This window comes from Poecilia formosa, unplaced genomic scaffold (genome assembly GCF_000485575.1).
Source record: "Poecilia formosa unplaced genomic scaffold, Poecilia_formosa-5.1.2 Scaffold66, whole genome shotgun sequence".
Taxonomy (NCBI): domain Eukaryota; kingdom Metazoa; phylum Chordata; class Actinopteri; order Cyprinodontiformes; family Poeciliidae; genus Poecilia; species Poecilia formosa.
The window spans coordinates 2,343,953-2,369,838 of record NW_006800005.1 but is presented as its reverse complement, the minus strand read 5'-3'; the positions used below and the strand labels follow the sequence as shown (position 1 = coordinate 2,369,838).

General features: G+C 38.3%; 1 long non-coding RNA gene across 1 annotated transcript; it reads left to right on the top strand.

The window, feature by feature from the left end:
* The first annotated feature begins 23,563 nt into the window (after positions 1–23,563).
* Positions 23,564–24,997, top strand: LOC107836536 (uncharacterized). The gene is made up of 3 exons (XR_001662450.1): positions 23,564–23,633; positions 24,405–24,783; positions 24,879–24,997. It is a non-coding gene; the product is annotated as an uncharacterized LOC107836536 (long non-coding RNA).
* Positions 24,998–25,886: the final 889 nt, after the last annotated feature.

Here is a 25,886-nt window from a genome sequence, read left to right as displayed (position 1 = left end):
GCCTCGTGAAATGTGTTGATTGACCTTTGCGGGTGATGGCTTGCGAAAGTATTCTTACTCCTTGAAGGGTTTTACATCTTGTCATGTTACAACCACAAACTTCGGTATATTGTGAGAAGTCGGGTATGCGTTTATATAAAATATGTTTTAATTTGAAACTGTAACACAACATTACGCTGCAGTTATAGCTGCATGCACTTTGAGTTATGTCTCTATCAACTTTATGCAACTAAAGCTATTTTTGCTAAATGGCTCACTGGATAGAGCTGGATGGAGAGTGTGTGTAAAGAAACATTTAACCCCCATGCTATATCAGATGAGAACTTAATTGTCAATAACTTCCTAATAAGTTAGTAAGTTACTTACTATTCAACTCCTGGCGGATTGCAGACTCCAGAATTGGTCAAACCGACAAAGAACAACTGAACGCCTGAAGCTTTCATGGAAAATTTTGCAAGCTGATTATTTCCAAGTGGTCGTTACTGTAGTCACTCTCTGAATTTGGATATTTCTATTTTCTTGTTGCTCCCCCATAAAATGGAAGAGATTAAATTTAAAATAATTCAAATTCAGCCCACAAATGAACATAATTTGGATAGTATTAACAATAACCTTTTGTCACACTCGTGTTGACAATTTGGAACATTTCTTTGAGAGAGACGTTCAGGTTGTTTGCACGTTTTGGACTTTCTGTTATTACTTTTTTCTTAAAACAAAAAAACTGGCAAATTTGGGTAAAGATGTGCTAGTAAACATTAAGGAGTTAAATGTTTATCCTGGTTGCTATTTCTAAATGAAATATTTTCTAATCTCTTTAAATTATGTCCCATTAAATTGTTTGACTTATTTCAATAGATCTCTCCATTATTTACTGCAGTTTTGTCTCAACTATACGAGTGTCTTATTTGTCTTCTGTGGGTTTTTTGTTTTTGTTTTTTTTAACACTGTATGGTTGTAATTTGTCTGGTTATAGTTTTTATTATACCCACAGCTGTTTTGGGGTTTATGTTTAAAATGTTGCATACATATAAAGCTTTTAAGTTAAATGAAAGAAAAACAAAAACACAAAACGTAAGTCTGAAATCAATATCAATTGATTTGTGTTGAACTATAACCCAAAATCATGATCAAATATAATGAACTTTCTAGCAACGAGACAAAATGTAGAAAAGTTGATCGGCAAATAAAGAAAAAAAAAAAAAACTCTTGTAAAAGTTTTACCAATTCTCAAGATGGCAAAGTGTTCTTACATACGTTGAGGCACAGTAGCATGTAGGAGTTTAAAGAAAATGTGAAGAAGTTGTCCTTCAAGTGAATTAACAGTGCATCCAAGAACTCTATTTTTCATGTGAATAGGACAGTGAAGTGGTTAGATGGACCATCCGAATGGAAAGAAACTGTGAGTGGGATTCTAAGAGGCCAAATGGAACCCTCTTCAGCCAATTAGAGTCCTGGAGGGTGCAGCGCAGTTAATCCCCATGGTAACACACATGAAGAGCAGTGTGCTCTGTATGCCCTCCTGCTTTATTTCTGTCCCAATCTTTTCATGGGGAAATGTATTTCATTGTCTCCAGCTCCTCTTGCAAAAATGGAGTTCCACAAAAAAAAAAAAATAAATAAAAAAATAGCACATCCTCACTCATGGATGAAGATGCTTTCAAGGGAGGACGTATGAGTGCGGAACAGCATTACTCGAAAAACAACCGGAAATAACATTTTCAGATGAAACAACAGAGAGATCCACCGGTGCAGCACAGACATTATTTACCTCTTTGCTAGTTTAACATGTTTTCACCAAGTTGTAAAATGCACCTTGTCTGTGGAGTGGAAGAAAGCAATGATTCAGAAATGCATTAGCACATGCATTAAAATGAGTCAGCTCCATTAGCATGACTGTTCCAGCGTCCTACTACACAAGACATGGCATCAAAAAAATATATGTTTTCTTCTTTTTTAAAACCCCAAAACATTTTACAATGTTTTACATGTATTTGCATAGTAATATGTGGGACCAGTGATCCAAAAAGGTGGGACAGTACTGCATTCATATCGTTTGACTAGATTTTAAGGTCACAATTAAAACTGGGTATTAGTGATATAATTCTTAATAATGGCAATGGAGTTTAATAAAATGCCTTTAGTATTTCACTTGCTTTTGTAAAAGATTAACTTCTTGATGTATTCCCCTCATAGGAACTGAGCAGACTCCAAACGTTCCAGCTAAGGATTCAAAAATTTGCTCTGAGTGCAAGATTAGTGCACTAAATTTTCGAACCTCAGTGAGTTACAGAGTCTCAATAACACCAAATTGACCCTTTTTCTTTTTCTTTTCCTTTCTTTTTTTTTTAATTTTGAATGACCCACAGCTTTTATAGAAATCTGCTTTAATGCCCTGTGTTATTCCTTCCAGGGTTTAGCTTCCACAGCATCTTCTCCTCCTCTGCAGGCTGTAAACTTTACAGCCGTCGATCCCATCCAAGATGTGCACGGAGGACCCAGAAGGAAAGAGTCACTATTACGTTTCATGTCCTTCTTTTACAGGCTCTCTCACACACCCAGTCAGCAACCTGCTTTTTTCTTAGTTTTTCTGACTCTTCTGCATTTAATAGGTTGACCTTTGGCATTGTTCCTCCTCTTCAGGCCCAGACAGCTAGAATCTTGAAAGCGGTGGCATATGCTTGTGTCGACACACGGCGCTTGCGTCACTCGCAGAAAGTGTGACAATAAAGATATTTTTTTAGTCCACGTCAAAAGAGAAAATAGAAAAAGTCACTGTCAAATGTGGCCTTCTGGAAAGTAATGGAATAGTTAAGAAGAGCTACAACCTTCACACATAAAAAATAAATAGGAGGCTTTACCTTAACATTGCATCACTAAGTCAAAGTTGGTTCAAAACCTAATATAACACCAGTGACAAGGCTATTACTTTTATTGTTATTATTTTTAGGGTTTGCATCCTGAGTTTCTCATAAAACAGCTCATTTAGAGACAATGTTGTGACAAAGACGCCGAATGAGACGGTTTCATAAATCATTCATTGTAAACAATACCTCACACTTTGCTGACATGGCGCAGCTCATGTCAGCGAGGGAACGAAGAGCTTTGTTATGGAAAGGATTCTCGTAAGGTGTCCTACGAGACGCGATGTAAACTTTCTTTCAACTCGTGTGTCTTGTTGAAATCTTGTAACTCATACCGAAGCAGATGTATCCTCCTCTCAGGCTCGAACAAGTGAATATACGGTGTAGGTTTGAAGTAAATTATACATGAAGGTACATCTAAAAAAATTCAATATTGTGAATGAGTTTTTTTTTTTCTTTTTTTTTTTGTAAATCGTTTTGGAATGGAGAACGAGCGTAGTATATAAATTTATTATACACAGGGAGACCGATTTCAAGGCGTTTTATTTCTCTAAATTTTGATGATTATGAAAACCCAAAATTTAGTTTATTATTCTAAAAAAGTAGGTTCACGTCTATGCACTCAGTAGTTGGCTGGGCCTCCTTTGGCATTAATGTGTATCAATAGTGTTTTGTTTTGTGTTTTTCAGTTGTAAAGCTGGTCTAGCATATTATAAAAATAAAAAAAGCTACTCAAATAACAGGTTAAATGAGCAATTAGTTATGAACACAGCACACCAATTACAGAGTCCCTAAGCATTTTGTGGTTTCCACTAGAGTTGTGTTTTTGTCTTAACATACCATACAGTGTCCCCCGGCAAACTAATGTAAACCCGTATTTCCACCAACCATGTAATGGTAATAAACCTGATGTGTATGTAATGCCGAGGGACATTTCGCAGGTTTGCTTCGGAAGAACAAAACAAGTCAGACTCGTACAGAATGATGGCTTTATTAACCTACCAGCTCCTGTTTTCCACCCTTTGGGCTACAAATGATTCTATTATCAAGACCAGTTAAGGCGAATGCATATTTCAAAAAATCTACAAGGGATTAAAAAACTGGGGTAAATGTCATATCCATCACATCCTAATAGCATAGCAACTCCATTTTTGCTTCTGCGTGGCACAGTGGGACAGCAGATGTTAAAACCCTTATCAAAATAATGACAAGCTTTCCCCCGTAATAGTGTCCGTGTGTACACCTGTGTTCATGCTTGTCCGTGTGCACACATGTACTAATCAGTGCTGATAAATGGCAACACTGTGGTACAAAAAGGCAATTACACCCACTGCTTCCCCTCAGCTGAATTTAACGCCGGCGAATGTGGACTTTTAGAGTAGCCATGGGCGATGTGGCCATTGGAGCGGGAGACAGAAATTGTGTGAGACAGATGGAAAACAGGACAGAAAAGAGACAGGTGCGTGACTGAAAATATTGTATTTGAAACTCAGAAGGAGCTGCAGGGGGGCGTGGGGAAGGAAAAAAAAAAGGCCATTGGCTCTTGAAGACTTTTCACCTTTCATCCAAAAGGGCGTCGTTGTTCTAACAGACGCGGTGGTAGTTTCAGATCTATAGCGTGCGGTAGGGAGGTTTACTGACCCCAGTCATCATCCGTTGGAAAGGACAGCATGTATACTGGTTTGGGAGACACTTTTCAAAAGGGGCGAATGTTGGCAGAGCCACCGGGGGAGAAATGTAAAGAGTCCAATGTGAGGGAATAAGAAAGACCCAAGGCCTTCTCCTCTGTCTAATGTTGGTTTTTCGTGGCCCCCTCAAACCGTCCGTCTTATCTGTCCATAGTGTGTGCACTGTTCTCTGACTGCCCTTTATCTTTCAGATGTAGGGTGGACAGCTGAGTCTTGAATAAATCTAGAAGAGTGCTGAAGAGCTATAATAGACGCAAAGCAATCTCGTGGAGTAGGACGGTGTTGAAAGTGCCAAGACTGAAAGGCGAGAGCGGACCTTGATTTAAACTGAAAACATGTGTAATGTTCAGGTTGCACGGTTGAAAGGAAGATGCGCCTTATGCGGTTAGAGCGCCTGCTTTTGCCCTGTTTTTTTTTTTTTTTTTTTTTTTTAAGTGACGGTTGAGGCTTTCTTTTCATTCATCAGTTCACTTTGTGCTCCTCAGGTGCGCTCGCCGAGCGTTGACCACATTGACCGTAAAGTAGCGAGCTAAAATTACACCAAACAAATGCAGCCGCTCTCCAAGATTTAGGCGCGCGAGGACGCGGCGACGGGAGGACTGGAGGTGTGCCATTCACATGTCAGATCAAAGCTTCCTCAGAGGCAGGCACCGGATGAAAAGATTGCGGCCTTGATCTCGGATCCAGACGAGCCAAAAGCGCGCGCTCACATATGCACGCCGCAGATAAGGGAAGAAACTCTGCAACATCGAGGCTTTAATAGAGGAGCTGGAGAAGTAGTTAATTTCAAATAGTGCAACAGGTAATGTTTAAGCTTGCAGTTTTGACGATGTAATCGTTATATGCTCGATTAAACTGGTCCATTTCAAAGTATAAGTGCCAAAAAATGTGTGACGGAAGCTCACACAGGTTGCAAACTAAGGAAGGATTTTCTTGGTGAAACTATTTACTTAGTTTATCTGAGGTTTATTTACTAAACTCTCCAACGCAAAGCACCATGTCGTGTTCCACGGCTACGGTTTTTCCAAAAGCAACAAACAGATATTGAATACTTTACACCGTTTGTTATAATTAGAGAAATGGTTTGCAAAGGATATGCATACCTCATGTGAAAAGAACTTTAATTAAGACAGACTGTTTTGTAAAGCCAGCATTTTTCAGCACAATGCGCATATATATATATATATATATATATAATATATCATATATTTTATGATTTGCTTGACGCAAACAACTTTAGTCTTTGGAAATTAAGCCACTTTCTCTGACTTTTGTTTAAGTAAATACATATAAGTATGAAAATAGCTTTCCTCTGAATGTGTACATATTGCCATATATATGTGTGTGTGTGTGTGTGTGTGTGTATTGCAAATTGCATCAACACAGGGAGATGTCAATTGCTCATTAGAGCAATTTTGGAAGCTGATTGCATTTGCCTCAAGTTTCAGACTCAGATTTAAACACTCATGTACATTCTATTGGGGTTTGAATGTGCTGCAATAAACATGGCTGTCAATGTTATATATATAGTATATGAATGTTCCTCCTGGAGAAAAATATTCACAAGCTTCAAGACTGCATATAAAGTACTAAATGCAGCTGCTACTTTGCTCAAAGGCAGAAATAGTGTTTAATCCATGACATGTTTCCCAATTATATGACAGTACCCAAAAAAAAAAAAAAAAAAAGGAAAGGATGAAAAAGGATAAAGCTGACAGGTAATAATCTAGAACATCCAAAACAGATATCCACTCCTCCTTCAGTGTCGAAACGGACCCCATGAGACAGACAAATGCCGCACCAGTTGCTCCTCGGAGATAATGAGCCACTGAGTGCTGAGTGAGATGTTTGCGGGGCCAGAGGGCTGGGATTGGACTTGCTTCACTGGCTCTGTATGGAGAGGGCCCGGGCTCGGCTCTAAATTAGTGCGCCCTCTGGATCAATGTGGGCTGTAATTAGCTGCTATTGATCCCAGACAGATCAGCCACTACAGTAGGCCACAGCCAAGCAACCCTCGACGTCCATCAAGCTCCTTCCCCACGGCGCAGCAGTGTAGCCCTGAGATCACTCCGAGAGCAAACAAATAATATCAGCCAAACGCACTCGGCTCCTGGTAAGTGCACTAAACATACGCTTCCACATTTCAGGATTCACTTACATATTCCATTAGCCCACAATGCAGCGGGGCTTTTTTTTTTTTTTTTTTGATTCGCTGTTTTATCTCGCAATCCATTGAAACGTATAGATTCCACACACAAGGCTTTGAAAAATAAAAATGTGTGTGTGGGGTAGGGAATTGGGCCAAATCCCTTGTTCTGAAGGATGCACCATGTATCTTGCTGTCATCAGCTGCCACAACCACACAGACAACAACCGAGGGATGATTTTAATGCAATCTGGCATTTGGAAAAATAAGAGATTCAATCTTCTCCAAAATTATGACAATCAAGACTTTTGTAAATATCTCATCAAAGCGAAGGAAGTGATTTTGCTCTTTTCACTATGCTAATCATCCTGGCACTCATTAGAAATTTGATAGGTGTTTTGTTTTTTTCTCTCCATTCGCTGGGTGGCGTGAAGTTGATTGTCAATAACAAGCCTCCATGTTCAACGGCAACTCGGTCTCTTCAGATTAGCCATTTCACTCGTCTTGGAAATTGTAACAGACATCCTTTCCTCTTTTTTTTTCCTCCTTTCCATCTTGACAGAACTTGTAATCACAATAAAACATATAGTTGATCATTAGCATGGGCCTGCTTGACGGAGATATGATTCTGAATTATTAAAGCCCATTAAACAAATGCGATTTAAGCGAAGGCGGAGGATCAAAATTACACTCTTCACATTGTAATTCCTCCTCAAGAGCAGCCGTCTGAAGGCCGTGTCCTTTCGCACCTAATGGACTCAAAATTTCTCCCGCTGTAGGTTAGAATTAATCACACTGGCGCGGTTTTCCCAGAGCGTGATTCAGGGAGCAGCAGTGGCAGGCATTAAAGATTCAAACTTCTCAGTTTTGTTGGAGAGAGTTTATGGACAACATCTTCGGTTTTGCGGGGACACGCCGTCTCGCGGAGCATGTAATTAACAGTGTTGACCTTTTCTTCGCAACATTATCTTTATTTAGAAATGCTACCGAGGAAAGATGAACCTTCCTGGTAGGCGGCGGAGGGAGATGGGAGGAGACGGGGGGGAGGGGCGAGCAAAGTCAGGCCCCAGAAGAAAATCAGTGGGAGGGAAATAATGACTGTGAATGTTCTCAATTATCCAGGTCATAAGATATGTAAGAAGGTGAAGTTAAAACAGTCTGTCCAATGGGTTTCATCAGCTTCCGTTTGCAATAATTGCGCCATTTCGGTGTGATGTTTTATTTAAAAGCAATCTTGGGGTCTGAGCAACTCCTTCAGTGTTGACCAGGTATAATTGCCTTTGCCTCTGTCCAGTCCTGGCCTCAAACTTATTGAACTACTAGAATATCCAATTTTGCTCACTCCAAGTGTCCTTTTTTTGTTGCTGCAGTCTGGCTTGGTTAGATTCAATATTGCGGCAATGTTTGCAATTCCAGCCCCAAATGAATCTCCCAGCACAGGCCGATGTCTGAAAAGATGTTTCCAGAGATTGAAGGGAACCCAGGTGGAGGAGTAGTGCAGCAAAGTGAGTGGGAGCAATTTGCACTCTGCCGGTTAAACCAAACCTTTTCTAAAAGAAAAAAGAAAAAAGAAATTTAAATCATCACCAAAGAAAAGGAGGCGATAAAAGGAATTTTCTCAAAATAAAAAAAAACATTAGCAATGTCAAGGCAAGCGAAGCTGTTAGGTGAGGATCGGTTTTCCTTTTTTATTTTCTATTATCAGTCTCGCAGTTGTGCTGATTTTAAAAGTCTTACTTGTTTGAAAGTATATATGCAAATGATGCAGAGTAATTTTCCTTGGATATGCAAGATAGTCCAAGTTCCTGGTCAGAAACTAATCAAGGTTAGCAGCCCTGAGCTCAATGTACAAAATGGCTGCCATGCATATACAGCATAATGAAAGCGAGAGATTTCACATCTCTTGTATGCGCTGTATCGCCAGTATGTTTAATTTATATGTTTTGTCTCTGCTTCATATTGGCATATTTTGGCTGGCAGAGCCATCATAGACCCTCCCCTTTTTCTCTCTCTATGTATTTTTCACTTTTAGTAAGCACTTGTTTTATTTGGGTAATCTAATTATTTAACCCTATGTATATTACCAATTTAAAAATAAAAATATTTAAATATCACAGTTTTTATTTCCATGATCAGCATAAAGCTTTTAATGTACAGTACATTGCCTTTCATAGTGCGTTATTTGAGATTGAGAGCAACAATGATTATTTTAATACGAGTGCTTCTTTAAATATTTTCTGTTAAATCAATAGTCATTCCTGCAACAGATTCCCAAACTACATTCAAGCCGTCTATGATGACACCAAGTGGCTCACCGACTGCATTTGATATTTAACCGGCTGATAAACGTTAACCAGAACTTCACTTCAGGAGTTGGGCCGGCAGCGTGACACACCTACAACCTTCTAATTTGAAAGCATCATATACGTTTCCTGTGGCTCCATTTGAACCGATTCCCGCTTTTCCCAAGGTGTTCTACCGAATAGCCCGTTTCCTCCAGCGACGGCAGGAGGAAACGGGCCCATAGCTCTGATTGTGACAGCAGCCTTGGGATGACACAGCTGTCACTGCGGCTATAGAAATGCCTGTGCTCCGCTTGTTACGATTATAACTGTGGCACATTTGTTTCAACTGTTTTAACACTATACGTGCAGTGGCAGTTTATGCCCGGGGATGGTTTTGCTGACTGAGTTTTAATGTCAGTAATCTCCTATAGCACGCTGATAACACATCTGTAGTGGAAACACCGCAGGTTCAAATTGTAGCAGTCGTAGCTGCACAGAGTGAGAGGTGTGACACTACAATCTAGGCATAAGCCTGTCAGAAATAAACAGGCTGTGGTGGAGAGCCTTTAAATTATCTACTGATGTTACAAATACAAACAGAGGGGGCGGGGGGGGAAAAAAGAAGAAGATGAAACTCTTGAGCAGAAGCAGTACGGAGTTATCTATACGTTTACCCACAGAACCAGAAATATTACCTGTCTATGGAGTTACAGTTTTAAAAATAAAGTGCTGGACATTTCATAGGCTTTTTTAAAATACATGCATTTTTTTTTGTTTGTTTGTTTATTTAAGGTTTAATTAATTCCACAAAGGACAGACATAGACTACAATAAAAAAAATATTATTTTATATAAATTAGTAGGAAGATGAAGCACCCAGAGAGATGGTAAAAACTTGTTTCATAGGAGTATAAAGGTGGACTGTCACAAAGTAATGCAAAACTTATTGCAAGGTCTTTTACTACTGCCAGTGAAAGGGAAAAATTAGTGCCAGAAAATTTATTTGCAGGGACCTTTCTCTTGCTCCAGAGAAACCGCACTTATAGCAAAGGAAAGAGAGAGATAACTTTTTATCTATTTAGTTATTTATTGTGTGTGTCAGTAAAATGACTTTTTTAAAGCCAAGAAATTATTTGTGATACCAACATTTTTTTTTATTTTTTTTTTGTACAGTTTCTCAGCTGGATGAATCATAAGAACCGTAGTTTCTGCTCAGACACCTGCAGACACGGTTTTGAAGTTTTACCACAATTATGGCTGCAAACCTTTTGGGGTATGTCTCTACCAACTCTTCACATCTAGAGAAAATTGTCCATTCATCTTTACAAAATATATCTAACCTAACCACCTTGGATGGGAAGGTGCCACATACCCTCAAATAGCATTTAGCCCTAACCTTGACTGGGTCATTCTGGTACACGAATATCCTTTAAACTGCTTCATTGTGCCTCTGGTTTTCTTGGATGGTTGGTTTGTATTTAGCTCCGTACATCTTTCCATCAGCGCTGACAAGCTTCCTTTTCCCTACTAATGGAATAGATTTCCACTGCCTAGTCCTAACACCGCCATGTTTCACCAAGTGGATAGTGCGTGTCCATGGTGATGTGCAATGTTAGATTATTGACGCAGACAGCGTTTTACATTTAGGCCAAAGGTTATGTCTTGACCAGAAAATCATTTTCTCCATATGACTTTGTAGCTTTTTACAACAATGGTTTTGTTCTTGCAACTCTTCCCAAAAAATCTCATTTGTGGAGTGTTAGACTTGTAGTTGTTTTGTCAAAAAAAAAAATCCAGTCTTTCCAGTTTCAGACAATGGATACAAAAATTCTCCGTCAGACGTTCAGTTCTTTGGATGTTGTTTTTTTTTTTTTACTTGCCCTGTTGTAAATCTCCCTGCAGTTTCCTACATTTCTTGGTCTTTAAGATGCTGCTTGTCCTTCAATGTTCTCCAACAAGCCTCCGAGGCCTTCGCAGAACCATTGCGTTCATCGTGAGATTAAATTACACAGGTAAACTGCTACATGACCTCCGAAGGCATTCAGTTGCACAGGATTGTATTTAGTGGCATTATAGCTAATTAAGTTAAACACAAATGCACACCACACTGTATTTTTGATTCATTAATTCATTAATTGTGTTGGTCTTTTGCAACAAGTCCTGCCTAAAAATACACTAAGGTTTGCGAATGTGAAAACATTCAAGAGGTATGGATACTTTTGCACAACACTATATAAGGAATTTGCTCCTTTCCTATTTGGTGGGGGTGGGGAAAAAACATATTACTGTCATTCAAATGGCTCTGCCTGGATGACTGTGTTGAGTGTGTTTGAGATTCTGACTGTGTTGCATCCTGCAGTGTCCGCTTGAGTCAGTGCTCAGACTCAGAGATGTGTCAGTGGCTCCGATGCGGCTTGTCAGGCATGCTGCAGCTTCCGGCCAGCCTGGTCCAGCCAGCCACAACTCTCCCCGCACTCCTGGGACCGTCCACAGACAGCCATCACCATCCTGGTCTCTCTCTGTCTCTCATCCTCTCATCACCCATCTCCTTGTCCCTCAATCCACACCACTGGAGTGTGAACATCAGGATTAGGTAAATGACAGGAGGAATCCAAAGTTGACTAGGCAAATATCCTTTGGGTCTGTCTTCAATTTTGATATGTGGACTTTAGGAAGACAGCCCTGTCTCAACATCCCCCTACCCCGTCTCCATTATTCTGTTCTGGTCCTTCATTCTGAGGAAGAAGTTTGTTAGTGCTCAGAATTTGCATTAGTTGAATCAATTTCAGTCAATTTCACCATCAACTGCATCAGCAAACTAAAGGTTTTTCTTGCAGCATGAGGCCAATCAGGACGATTCGCCACATGGAGAGACCAGGAAATGGAAACATGCTAGATTGACTCGTCTCAAAATGTCATTACCACCTAAGGATAAAAAACGAAGAGAAACTTCAGTGCGTTACCGCGATTCTCTGGCGTATACAATGTACTTAAAAAAAAAAACAAAGAGCGTCGCTTTCCTTCAAATTTAGAGCATTTTGTTTTCTCCAGGTGCCAATCAGTTGACTGTGTTGAACTGTCTAGTTTCTGTAACTCACTGAATCCTGAAAGATGAAGCTGAAAGCCAGTGAGGCTTTTTTCATTAACACTCAACATTGGCTACTTATAGTTTCATTTATGAAAATCAATATAGCTATAATCACGTGGAAAAACTTAGGATCTCCTATTATTATTTTTATGATGCAATAGTCACATATCTAAATTTGTATTTAACAAAAACTACTTTATTAGATTGATTATAAAATATCTTAATAGTAAAATGTGGCTAATGTTACTCCCTTTGGCTTAAACAACTTTGCAGCATTCTCCACTTTCAGCTGTTAGACATTTCAGGTGTGCTTTGCATGGAAAGCCTATGTCGTCAAAAAAGGACGAGAATCCAGGCTTTGACTATGCCCAGGATTTTCCATTTCATAATTGCCAGCCGGTCTTTGGTAAATTCTTAGTTATGTGGTATTATAGTAATAGGATCTCAGGATCTGCTCCAGCAGCTCACCTTCCTTCTGGAGCAGATAATCTCTAAACCATTAACTTTTAGCTCTGTGCTAAATTCAGTTTAAAACTCATCCGTCTAAAGATCAGTTTTCCAGTAGTCCTGGTCTCCATCTACATTAACTTAGGTAAATTCCACTTTTGCCTTTATGTGTTTATAAGAGAGCAAAGGTTTCGTCCTGACACACATCTCCCAACAAAACTAAACATTTGCATTCCCCTTCTCACTTATACCTGCTGCTACTCTCATCAACAACAGGAAGAGCTTTTGCTGTTGGTCCCGTTGTGACATTACAGGGTTTTTGAAAAGTTTTTTTTTTTTTTTAATATATCACTTTATGCTCTGCAAATCTCCCTGCTACTTTCCTTTTAGTTGTCCTTTTTTTTTCTTTTTCTTTGTTGTGAAGTATTCTGCTCATTTGCACCACCATCAAGATCAACAATGAAAAATAATATGATGAAATAAGATTTTTTTTTTTTAATGCACCATTTTCAGTTTGGAAACAGGTTGACGGCACTTTTATAGTTTTAAAGCCAAGTGCATTGTATTTATCTGGAAGAGAATAAAGAAAAAATAAATAAATAAAGCAAATCTTTGCAGATTTCTCGATCAGTCTTCAAGTTGACAAAGGTTTTTGTTCTCCTCATATGCCATCCCACTGAACTCTTTCTACACTGCTGTATTTTCTGCTAATTTTGTCAGCTTCATATAACACCTCTGCCCTTTGAAAGTGTTTTTTTGTTTTCAGTTTTTTTATTTGTTTTTTTTTTTTATATTTAGCATATATTTAAAACTGATACTGAATATCGACATGTCCAGATATATATTTAGACAAGCCACACTTTTAGAAAGCATCCTGATTTCGTGGTGACTGTGTCTTTGTAAAAATAAATGAAAATATAAGTAAATAAATAAATTAAATAAAAATAAAATGTTCTCTAAATTATCATATTATATAATGTCAAATGTAGTTCATAGTTAATTTACTGCATTATACCTGGATTTTATTGAATGACTCCTGTTGACAGTCATATTTAGAAATCTCGCTTAAATTAATCCCGGGTATTCTTTAAAATTACATTTAATTTTGCATCATCAACTGTTTTTTTTTTCACATTTTAGGGTTACAATGAGAAAGAGGGAGGGAGAGATAAAAGGGTTATGAAAATCTACACAAAAAACAAATATTCCAATGCAAAACATTCTTGCAAACAGTAACTGAAATGGTTGTTTTGCAATAGAACTGTCATCACCACAAACTACTTTTCTTTTGTTTTCTGTATTTTTTTTCCAAAGAATATGACATTTGAGTCTTCCTCACTATGCTTTGCAATTTAGACTGACTGAGATACCAATAATGTAAAGTAAGACAGAACTGTGTTTATGTTTTTTTTTTTTTATCAATCATCACAATAGGCAAAAAGGATGAAACCCTCACCTAACATTGTGCTGCATCCGCCCTCTGCTCAGTCTATGCGTTTCATTCACGAAGCATGAAGGAAGTGCTGATGTACTGGTGCAAACACGTTCAGAAGGTGTGAGCAATTTGCTCTGGCAATCCAGAAGTGACCTCTGCCACAAACACTTCAGTCATAACGGTGACAGGGAGAGAAAAAAAAATACCATTTCCTCACAACCGGCTGCACAGGAACACCGAGGAAGTCTCATTTTTATCCGGGAGTATACACATTTGGGATGTTTTTTTCTAAACCAATTAGTAGCGATCTACAGTAGGTCTGTTGATTTCTTGGGTTTAATATGGAGGTGTAGCTGGTGTGTAGATTGTTCACATGCACCCAGTAAATACCAGCCAAACACCAATTTGACACCTGTAAGGGCCACTGTCCAGATGTGCATATTTTCATTACAGAATGAGAAACAAAGGCGTTTTATATTTCTGAAGCTGAAATGTGGGTCAGTGTGCTCTTTGCATTAGCCGGGTAACCAGATCTAAATCAAGGAGAACAACTATAGGATTTGTCTGGGTGGAGTATTTGAGCATGAACATGCAGCTGATAAATCTCCTGACTGCATGTGATGCAATAATGATGACATTTCAATAGAGTATTTCCTCGTGGAGTTCCAAAGCACAGAGCAGCGCCTCCGGAGCAAAAGAAAGGCCTCATCCATCAACTACGTTGGTGGTACTGTTAAACCACACGGCAACATGGGTGTGGAGTGTATTTATTCATATATATATATATACACACACACACATATGTTCCTTTGTTACAAGATGGTTTCATTGAATACTGACTAAGTTATTGTAGCACGTCGATTTGTTTTGATCTTAATTCAAAGCCGTTCCATTTCAGCTCCTGGATCCCACTGTACTTGGCTCCGTCCGTCTTCACATCAACTCTGACCAGCTGCTGTCTTGAAGAAAAGCATTCTCACAGTGTAAGGCTGTGGTGGACCGAAAGAAAGTCAAGGAATCAAAAGCAACACGGTGAGTTTTTAAATCTTAGAGGTTAATATGTTCAGGGTGTTGTGCGACATTAGTTTTCTGCCACATGTTAACGTATTTAGTTTGGCCAAAAACCTAGAAATTGTCTACAGATGGAATAATAAGCTTCATCTAACTCTCCTAGAGCTCTTGATTAACCAGATTTAAATCCACGGCGCGTTTTGAATGCAGCACTTTAGCGCGAATGTGCAGCTGTCATATTTGCTGACGTCACGCGGTGCAAGAGTGCTGAAATCTCGACGGAATATGTTGTTCATCTTGAGAAATTTCATACCATAAAGAGTAATGCCTCAAGAGAAAAGAGAGTAATAAGTTGATACTTCTGATAATGCACATGATGATATTCATATGAATGCGTATGATTTTTATTTTTTTTTTTTTTGTGAATACCTCCTCCTCTTTCCCCAAAAACAAAACAAAATAAAAAAATATCTTGTATGTTAAACATCTGTCTCTTTATCACAAGATGGCATCACTACTGATGTGTAATGTAATTAAGATCTAAAGAATACTCTGGCAATTACCTGTCTAATGGGCCGTTTATCAGCTCTCGTTCTCCAAGCTGTCTGTTTTTCTTTCTTTTCTTTTTTTTGCTGGCTGCCTCATCGAGAGGCAAGCAGATGTATATGAAATTGCTCCCAGTGTACAACAGAGAAAAGATCGCTCAGTGAGACAGATCCTCCAGCCTGACGACTGCGGGTCCCTCCATCCCCGTCGCTTGGACTCGCTATCAAAGCTAGAAGAAGAGAAAGATCAGACATTTCTGAAGTAGAAATTGATTAGTTCACAGAGCAAAAAAAAAAACAGGCCAGGCCACTGCCTATTTCTGTCACTCTGGCATCAATGGTAAATCGAGGGCACCCTAAGCAGCAGGAGCATCGCCTGGAACATGAAACAATCCATATTCAGTTATGCAGTGGTGTGGGCGGTAGGTTACCTTTTTCCATCACCGGTGACACCTGAAAGACACCCTGCAGTGTTGCACTGACAACACTTATGAACCCGGTTGCCTCCCTGTGTGGCAAAGTCAGGGTTGAGCGACATCGTGTCTTGTTGTCTTTTTTGCTCCAGTGGGTGGTGCGGACTGATTGTGCCACAGCGGGACGTACCTATATATATGCGCAATGTGCATTTGTGTGTGAAGATAGGGAGGTTCGCCACATTGAACTGTAGAGCTGTGGAGTTTGAGGGAAACAAAGTTTGACAGTGATATTAGAAACGGCAAAGGACTGGAGGAGTAAAGCGTTTATGCTGCCTCCTGTTGATTTGGTCTTCTGTAGGCACTGGAATGCTCAGCGTCGCTGAAATAATGCCTGTTCAAAGGGTAAGAAACGGTTCTGTCGACAGTTTTTCACATTTCGCCAGACTATGGAATAATGGTCAGGTTTTATTAGCCATGTTGGGTTTTTTTTTTTTTGTTGTATTTTTTTCAGAAACGTAGTTAGACACAGTCATTAAATTTTCCAAAACCACACAAGGGCTTTCGATGAAAGAATAACTTGGATTCTGTTCTTGATGGAAATTGGCTAAAAAAAAAGACTAAACGAAAAGATAGAATACATTGTACCCAAAGAAAATGGGAAACTGGATTCTTTCTTTTAATAAGGAAAACATGAGAGCCCCGTTTTAATGTTTTGCATCTACAATGGGTTACAAAACCAGCCTATTTTCTTTTCTATTTTATTAAAATGTTGCATATCTCGCTTACACCTTCAAAAGTAAGGCTAAAAAGTTATTATTATTATTATTATTATTATTATTATTATTGTTGTTGTTGTTGTTGAGACCAGACCATTGTTATTCAAACCTAGAACCCAAATTTTTCCATTGGCCATCAAATTAAGTTTTCAAATGACCTTAATTTGAACTTTAACTTCAAACGAAGTTTTCTTTTCCCTTCACTGTAATGCAACGCTTAATTTTGACGTCAACACGAAATATCCCAGTGAGATGAACTAAAGTTTATCTTGTTCAAGGACTAGGAGTACTTCTGCGGGGCCTGTAGGTGACCCTGGCCTTAAACCTGTAGTCTGGATTCAAAATCCTAAATCCAGTCTATGCTAGACGGGAATTTTTATTTGCAGAGTTCCCCAGTGTGCCGTATAAACTCTGCTGCAAATCCACAAGAAGTATATGGTGTATATCACAAAAGAAAAGTGATTTCCTAATGGAGACAGTAAAGTTGTGAAATGGTCATATTTTAACTTGAAAAGCACTAAAAAGGGAACAATTGAAAGTATTATCCACAAATAACAGTGAAACGAGAACAGTAAAGCAGACTGGTAGTTGCTAAAAAGAGCAGCTAGACATTTTTTGGTAACACTTTATTTGAAGGGGGTTAATAAGACTGTCGTGACACTTTCATAAACATGACATAACACCTGTCATGAACATGAATAAGCCTTCATGAATATTTATGACTGTTGTCATAAAGCGTCATTCGGTAAATTATGACACTTTTAATACAAAGTTGACATTATTCAAAATGTCTTTGTTATGACAACTTGACATTAACCAAGAAATCATTACTGATATAAATTTGTTATAAAAGTATTACTGATTGCACTTTAAAAATTAGGTAACTTTGTGTTATTAAAGGTAAAGTTTAAACAGTAATGATTTCTTGGTTAATGTCAAGTTGTCATAACAAAGACATTTTGAATAATGTCAACTTTGTATTAAAAGTGTCATAATTTACTGAATGACACTTTATGACAACAGTCATAAATATTCATGAAGGCTTATTGATGTTCATGACAGGAGTTATACCATGTTAATGACAGTGTCATGACAGTCTTATTCACCCCCCTTCAAATAAAGTGTTACCCATTTCTTTTCCCCCACTCTTGGCTTAGCTTCTATCTTTTAGCTGGAAATCCAGCAACATTGCTGTAGCAAACACAACATCTGTTTTATATTTCACTTGAGGGGAGATTATGGCCTAAAATCACTTAAACCTCCAGGAAATGATGTACATGAAGTGGACCTGTATCTCAGCGTCTACACACAGCAAGAGAGAGATTCTTTCATAACTAATAATTGAATTTCTCTAAATGAAAGAGGCTATTGGTGAGATTTAATAACAACCGTGTTCTAAGTAGGCCTTTAATTCACAGCCCTCGTTACCTCAGAAGGCGAACGCAAACATTAACACATTTCCACTTTAAAAGCATTTTGACACGTTTGGTTAGGTAACTTTCTGAATAAAACATGGCTTTGTGTCGAAGATAATTTAAATGAAAAGCTAATGTTTATTCAAACGGTTGCGCAACCATAAGAATGAGCCTATATTTTACAGCGATAAATAATGCATCATTTAAAAATTGCGTCAGAGATCCTTCTCAAAGTACAACCGCAATGCGTTTGACGGAAACCTGCCGCCGCTGCAGCTCACTTTCACATGAGACAGATCCTCAGTGGGACTTTTTTTTTTCTCTTTTCTTTCTTTCTTGCATGTTTTTTTCATTTGTTGAATTACTGACCAAGCAGATCAAAGGTTTGAAATGTTTCACTTAACCGCTTCTGGTTATGAATAATTACATTTTTAGGTCACAACTTAAACAGAAGATTACTTTAATCAGTCCTGTCTATACGTAGGAGAAGTTGTTTAATAATTCATAGCCTGTCAACAGTTACTGAATTAAAAAGTTAAACAAGTACCTCCCGTCATACTGTCGAGATCATCATGTTAACAGGGCAAAGGACTTTATTTATTCTCCTTAATTAATGCTTTATGAATGGCTAATATACAGCAAATATACATCTTTTTAAAAATGCAGAAGAAAGTTGTCATGTACCACATAGAAATGTCCTAAACATGAGAGCCGATTTCTGTTTCGACTGTAATTAAACGTCCTTAATGAAACTGTAGCAACATAATCTAACACGGTGGATATGAAACTTTTTATGTAAAGTAACACTATTTAAAAAAATACAGTTGTCCAAGTTTGATATCCAACATCTTAAAAACAACAAAAAGAAACATTCATATCCTCTGGCATTGTTGGATAAAGGATGCAATGTGATTATTCTTTCAATTCTTTTGTTGCTGATTGTTTTATTTATTTTCTTAAGCTTTTAGATTGAAATTATGATTAGGAATGTTGGCCGTTAAAGCTCAGATTGGATGCCTTACTCATAAACATCAACAATTAAGCATTTTTTCAAATTTATTTGAAAGATTTATCTAGTTAAATCTCTTGACAAAATATATAAAATATTATTTAGCAAGGCTGCAGTAAAAATACAAATGTTATTAGCATGTATTGCTAATAGTGGTTAGCTTGGTCACTGACTACAGTCACATTTAGTCAATTAGAATATGTGTTCTTGTTTGTCAGAAAATAACTTTTAAGCAATTTATTAAACATACTTCCCATGAAAGCCACAATTTTGTGTTAAAAATGCTGATTTTATCTGTCTGGTGTAATTTTCTAATCTTAAATATCTTGTTTCCATTCAGAGGAAAATCGGCTCTCGATTTTACGTCAGTGTCTTCCTGGCACAAGTAGATATATTCCAGGTGAATTGAGCGACACATTTTTTTTTTTTTTTTTCCGGAAGTACGACCGGCAGATGCAATGAGATGCAATGTGATGATCTGAAGGACCTTTTAATGTGTTTAGCTACTTTAAGATTAAATACTTCAGTTTTGATTGAGCTAAAGAAGATGTTTTTCATCAAGATGCAAATCCTCCTAGGGGTTTAGAGAGAGGGTTCCTACTGTTTCCATCACAGCCAGGCCTTTGGACTGTAGCTCAGCTGAAAGTCCCTCTGCTCTCTCTGCCTCATCATGGCAATGATGATGCTCGTTATAGTAAACCTCCACCCTCATGTCTTGCTGGGCGAATATTAGTGATCAGCTGTAGTTTTCAACTTTGGCTGCCGAGTCAGCATTCAGATTTAATCGCTAACTTCCACCTGTTCATATGCTCACACACACACACACACACACACACACACACACAAACACACACACCAGGCTCATCTCCACAACTACTCTTATGAGTCGGATCTTAGCTTTTTAAGTAAGGCTCAGTCAGCCACTGCTTGAGCAGCTATTGTGCAATCGTGCTGCCACATATGTGTAAATAATTTTTATGTTCTTTTTCTTTTGACTCATTCTTAAGGAGATAAAACAGTCTCATAATTCAAAAATACACAGAATGAGGTTGTCAACAAGTCTAACAGAGCTAGTCAAAACACGTGCACTGGCGTTCACAGTGTCTGCACAAGCGCGCAAGATGCATAGAGTCATCAAGTCATCATGCAGAATGTTTTTCGGATGAATTAGAGGTGAGACTGCGAGCCAACAACAGCGTCTGACCTCACAAATGTGCTTCTGGAAGTCTATGAACACAACTTGTGGAAAAGCGCATATGTGCGATTGTAGGGTTGGGACTGGTGGAGCAATGTTGCATTGTTGCATGAACATTATTAAGGTTCACAAGTGTGTCTGAGGCAGCTGTACATTTGCTTCAGTGTGTGTGTGTGTGTGTGTGTGTGTGTGTCAGTGTGGGCTAAAGCCCAGAAAACCCCACTTTGTTCGTATAGATTCATCAGTGGGTGGTGGTTCATTAATTCAATTGCCCTCTGTGGTGCATCATATTAGTGGTTGTCAGATTATAGCTCTTAATTGATTGATTCACTTTTATTAGTCGTGTAATGAAATTACCTATTGACAAGCCATGCAGACTGGTTCTGATCAATACATACTGGTAGTGGGTAGGATTTCAGCAAACAGCTGGCTTTTTTTGGCTGCAGTCTCCCCCCCCACCCCCCTGCCCCCTTTATTTTCAAATATGGGCTGTAGACATGCACAGATTAATTTGAGAAGATAATTTTTCACAGCAATGATAATGTGTTTATCAAGAAATGCATCGTTATTTGTCCAGTAACAAATACATTTTCCTTGTTTAAAAATTCTGATTGTCGTCTATTGAATAAGTTGTCTGAAGAACACAATTTTGGGTGATCAATAAAACACCAGTTGATGTAAATAAATTAAACGGTGGTATATCACTCCGCAACCTTTTTTTTTTTTTTCTGAATAACATTGTGAAGTCTATTATTTTAGAATTTCACATTTTGTAAAGCTGCATTCATTCTGTTTCTGGTGCATAATTAAAGCTAACACTTCATTAAAACACCTTCAGACTTTATTTCTGCTTTCAGTCTTTTTTGTGTTTGCGCCTGCCATCAGTTGTTGTGCATCTGATAAACCAGAAGTCAAACACAGCTGTTGATTTTCTTGACTATCCTCGTTTACACCTCTAACTGGAGCTATAGTTTGCAGAGAGGCTGCAAAGGAACAAACTGATCTAATTTCACAAGTCTCTCAGGACATAAAGACAATCTATTTGGAAAACAGCAGGGTAAAGACAGTCATCAATAAATGTGGGACAACAAGGATGTTATGAAAAATTGCACATTTCTGCAGAATTATTATTTAAAAGTAAGAGCTGTCAGGGAGTAACTCCAGGAAGTTTCTGCAAAGTACTGCTTTTGGTTAAAATGTGGCCACAGTTTCTTATTTCCAGCACATCTTCAGACTAAAGAGTGGAATTGTTCAAATAAAACATCCTGGGCTGGCTAAAATGTCCCCAAAACCTAAAAGCCAAAAGGACATCACACCTACAAGGAAAGATGGTGATAAGGGTTACTTAGGTTACTTTCTTAACGTGGAAATTGAAGTATTTTTTTTTGTCAAAGTAGCTGAAATTATGGGCTCTTCCAAATGCAAGACCAAAAACCTTGCATTTGGTTTTCCGCTTTAGTCAAAAGCTAAAGCGGAGAAACCTTAAATTTTTTTAACAATATAATCACTATGAGGAAAAAAAATAAACTTCATTTTTAAGTGGGCTGGTCATATTTCAGAACTCGGTGTGCAGAACGTAGAATTTTGATTTCTTTAATTCTAAATAAATCATACTTTAACCAGCATTTCATCAGGAGCGTCTCCCCTGAATTGTGGTAGAAATGATTTTATGAAATCCTACTGAGTGATTTACCCATCAGTTGCATGTATTAAATATCACTACAAAATACATATTTATTACAAATCTGTTTGTTTTTTTTCCAGCTCCCCATACCTGGAAAATAAAATGTCATCTGCCTCGGGGTAGGCATCTCATATAGACTAAACATCATATTCTCACATCCCACCTTTAAAGTCAGAGGATGCAGTTTTATTCCATGACCATCTAACCTCCATGCTGTTTTCCTAATTGAGAGCAGCGTGTAGCTGCTTGCACAAACACTCGCGCATGTTGTATTTTAAGCAGCCTCTATGTTAATTCAAGCAGAATCTCCCCTCTTGTCGCTCTCTGGTTTACTTCTATCTACGCTGTCTTACTTTGCTGCGGGCGTCTGCTAATAGGAACCTTGCCTGAGGCTCTTCACCTCACACACAGAATATCACCGGGGCATGATATGCACAACAAAACTGACCTTTTTCATTAGCTTCGCTCTCCTCTTTACAAGAACGCGCGAGAAGAATAGTGGTGGATATTTCTTGTATCTTGTCATGATGAAAACAAATTGGTTAATAATAATAAGGAATGGGGGTGATGCTGTGTTCTCTCCTGTAGGCCATGGACAGGACATTATCAGCACCAGCATGCAAGTGTTTTTTTTTTTTTTTTTTTTTTTTTTTTTTTTTTTTTTTTAGTTTTTTTGTTTTTATGCTGCAGTCTGACCTGGTTGCAAAATCGATTGCAGACACAAATTATGAGCACTACTCGAGAGAGAACAGTCGGCTTTCTAGTACGTGTTGCAGGGGATTGCTTGTGTCAGTTCCTCAGCAGCGTCACGTAGTTTAGGTTTAGAATGGTGACAGCACATGAGGGGAAAGCAGCCCAGCAAGAAACATTGGCTTTGAGGACCTGGTTTAATGTGCTTGACACTTTCCGTGCGGGGGAACTTGCTTTTCTCTTTGTGGCAGAACTGATCTCCACCACCCATAGCTCAGTGTTCCTTCTCGTTCAGGCTCTACTCCATCAGCAGGCATTTGTGAGCATTTCCCCCCCACCCCTCTACGCCTCCTCTGTTTTTCTTCTCGACTTGAACTCTTTACACTTCGCTAGAATTTTGTCTCCAATGTCCCTATTTTAATATTTCTAAAATTTGTTTATTTTTATCCTTCGTAGCTTAAATGCTATTGAATGACTTTATCAATTTATTCTTTGAATTGTCTTTGTGAAAGTGTCAAACAAAAGTATTTGTACTATTTTTCCATTTTGTGAGGGAAATAGGTCAGCAACTAACCTACCAACACATGTCTGTCCATTTTTTTTAATTTATTTATGTATTTCACCTTTATTTATACAAATAGTCTCAGTCACAAGTTGAACACTGAAGAACAACTATGCTGATGAAAACTAGTTATAGGTAAATGAAAACACAAAGTATAAAAATGGGAACCCCAACATTATGTTTCTTTTTCCATTTTTAATTTCTCATTGTAATAAGTTCTTTAGTGTTATTTCAGTTATTTGGTGCGATTTCACATACAACCGCTAGGGGCGCCTATCACATTGGTGGCGTAGAGAAGGCTGGGCACACAGAAGAAGAATAAACCTTCCTGTTAGATGCTAAAGGAAGCGCTTCGTGTGTCTCGTCTTTTCTATATCGCAGGTCAGTAAAAATGTATTTTGATACGTTTTGGACCAAACTTAAAACTATTTGAGAATCTTAATCGACAGACACTCTCCATCCAATCTTTGGATTGCTATTTTGCAAAGAATTGAAAGTAATTCAGTCAGAAAAGCTGATAGAAACATTCACATCTGTAACTGTAGGAAAAGGTGATGCACTACTAAGAATACATGCCACGCCCTTGAGATTATTTTTAAAGATTTTGAAAGCCATGTATCATTTTCATTCCACTTCCTAATTATGGCCCACTTTGTGTTGGTCTGTTGTATAACATTAAAATAAGACAAATTATTATCTCTAGTTGTATAATATGACAAAATGGGAACAAGCTTGAGAGTTATGAATACTTTTGCAATGCGCTTTTTCTGTTCTGAAAAACATGCAACCCATACTTAATGCTATGAAGAAATACAAAAACTCAATATTTATTTGTCCCACAGGAAGCGAGTTAAAGCTGGAAGTTGATGTTGGAGTAATCCACCCGCATGGTTACAGAATACATTAGCGTGTAGTTTGTCATGGGAATAACTGGCCTGTTTATGCATTTGCTGGTATGCATATAGACTGGATTTGCACGCGATTGGCTATATGGTCCACCATACACACTGACAGCCAGTGTCTGGAGGAAAGGGAAGTTTGATAGCAGACTTGGAGCTGGAAGCAAGTGCACCCAGCATCATTTATTTTTCAGTGTTTTTTATCATCCCTGTTTAGCATTGCATCACTCCTGTTTGTGTCCATGTCCTCCAGAATGAGAGAGGGAGAGAGAGACACGACTACCTTGGAGCCCAGAGCCATGATGCGGAGCTTTGCATGCCTGCTTACATCTCTCCCTATCCCCTCAACCAGCCATGGCAGCTGTGTCTGCAAAGAAAATGCCATGTGAGCCTGCATTCTGAGATGTAAAGACTTTTAGCTTTGAGCTGTTAGCTACGTCAAGGCCTGGGCCTAATTGTTTCAGTCAGGCTTCTGAAAAGATCACCTACTTTGGGATTTTTTTTTTTGAGAGTTCATTATTTTATTTTGTTGAGTGTACTCTTGATCCAAATCACAATGTTCCAAATGAGAGCAGCGTGAGGATCCATGCCATTTTGCCATTCGAAACCAATTTCTTCAAGTGTTGGACAAGGTAGTACATTTCACAAAAGACATTTTATCCATCTAACAAGTAATCTGAGAAATACTCGAATCACTCTTTTTTTTTTTTTCCTCTCTCTCTCTCAGCGAAGCACCACTCCTGCTTGTATGTCTTCAGCCATGCCGTCTTATCAACGGCTTAATTTCAAAGGGGGGAAGCAATTAAAATTGTAATAACTCATTTTATTAAAAGATGATTGAATCTCGCTAATACTTGTGCTCCGATTAAAAAGAAAACAATATCGCAAGTAATGTGGTTTCAAAGTTTTCCCGCACAATCGTCAAATGCTCCATCGTCAGCTGCATGTAAAGAGGAGGTGTACAATTTAAACCAGATGTTTGCATGCAAATATTATCATAGCCTTTTTATTTCCACTCACTCAGATTGGACCTTTCTGGTTTTATATCAGCTAGAATGACTAAAGCTTTCTTCTATGCCTGACTATTCTATATTCACCCTGATCGTACGCATGATTGTAACAAACTGATAGCTGATGCAGATTTTGGCAACAAGATTGATGAGTTTTATCTTTGTCTCATCTGAACATTGAATGTTTGTCTGGAACTCTTTTGGTTTGTTCTTACAGAAATATGCAGATTAGAATATTACAAATATACCAGTTAGTGGTCATAATAGAAATTAATATTAATATCGATTTCAGTACAAATTTTTATATTGATGCATCCCTACTTGCCTTTAGCATTCACCATAGTGTGGAGAATCAGCCGTTCTCCATGCTGACTTCTTGATGTATGAGTTTACTGAAGAGTCAGTGAGTCAAATTCATGAATTCCACTTATTAATACCAAAATGCAGCTGGTCCATTATGACCTGCTACCTTTAAGAGCTAACAGACAAAATGGCGTCCCAGCAGAGGTTGTGATCTCCTTTGTTTAGCCTCTATCTAAGTTACGCCCCAAAGAGGTGCGTAACTTAGCTCCTAGTATCCTGTAATCTTGGCTTTGAGGGCGTTTCCTAACGTGTCATTTCTTTTAGCTTTAGCTTAGCAACTAGCTAACAGAGTTAGAAGGAAAACAGGATTATTTATTCTCAGCAATAGTTTTTTATGTAAGCATTCCACCCTAAAACAAGAA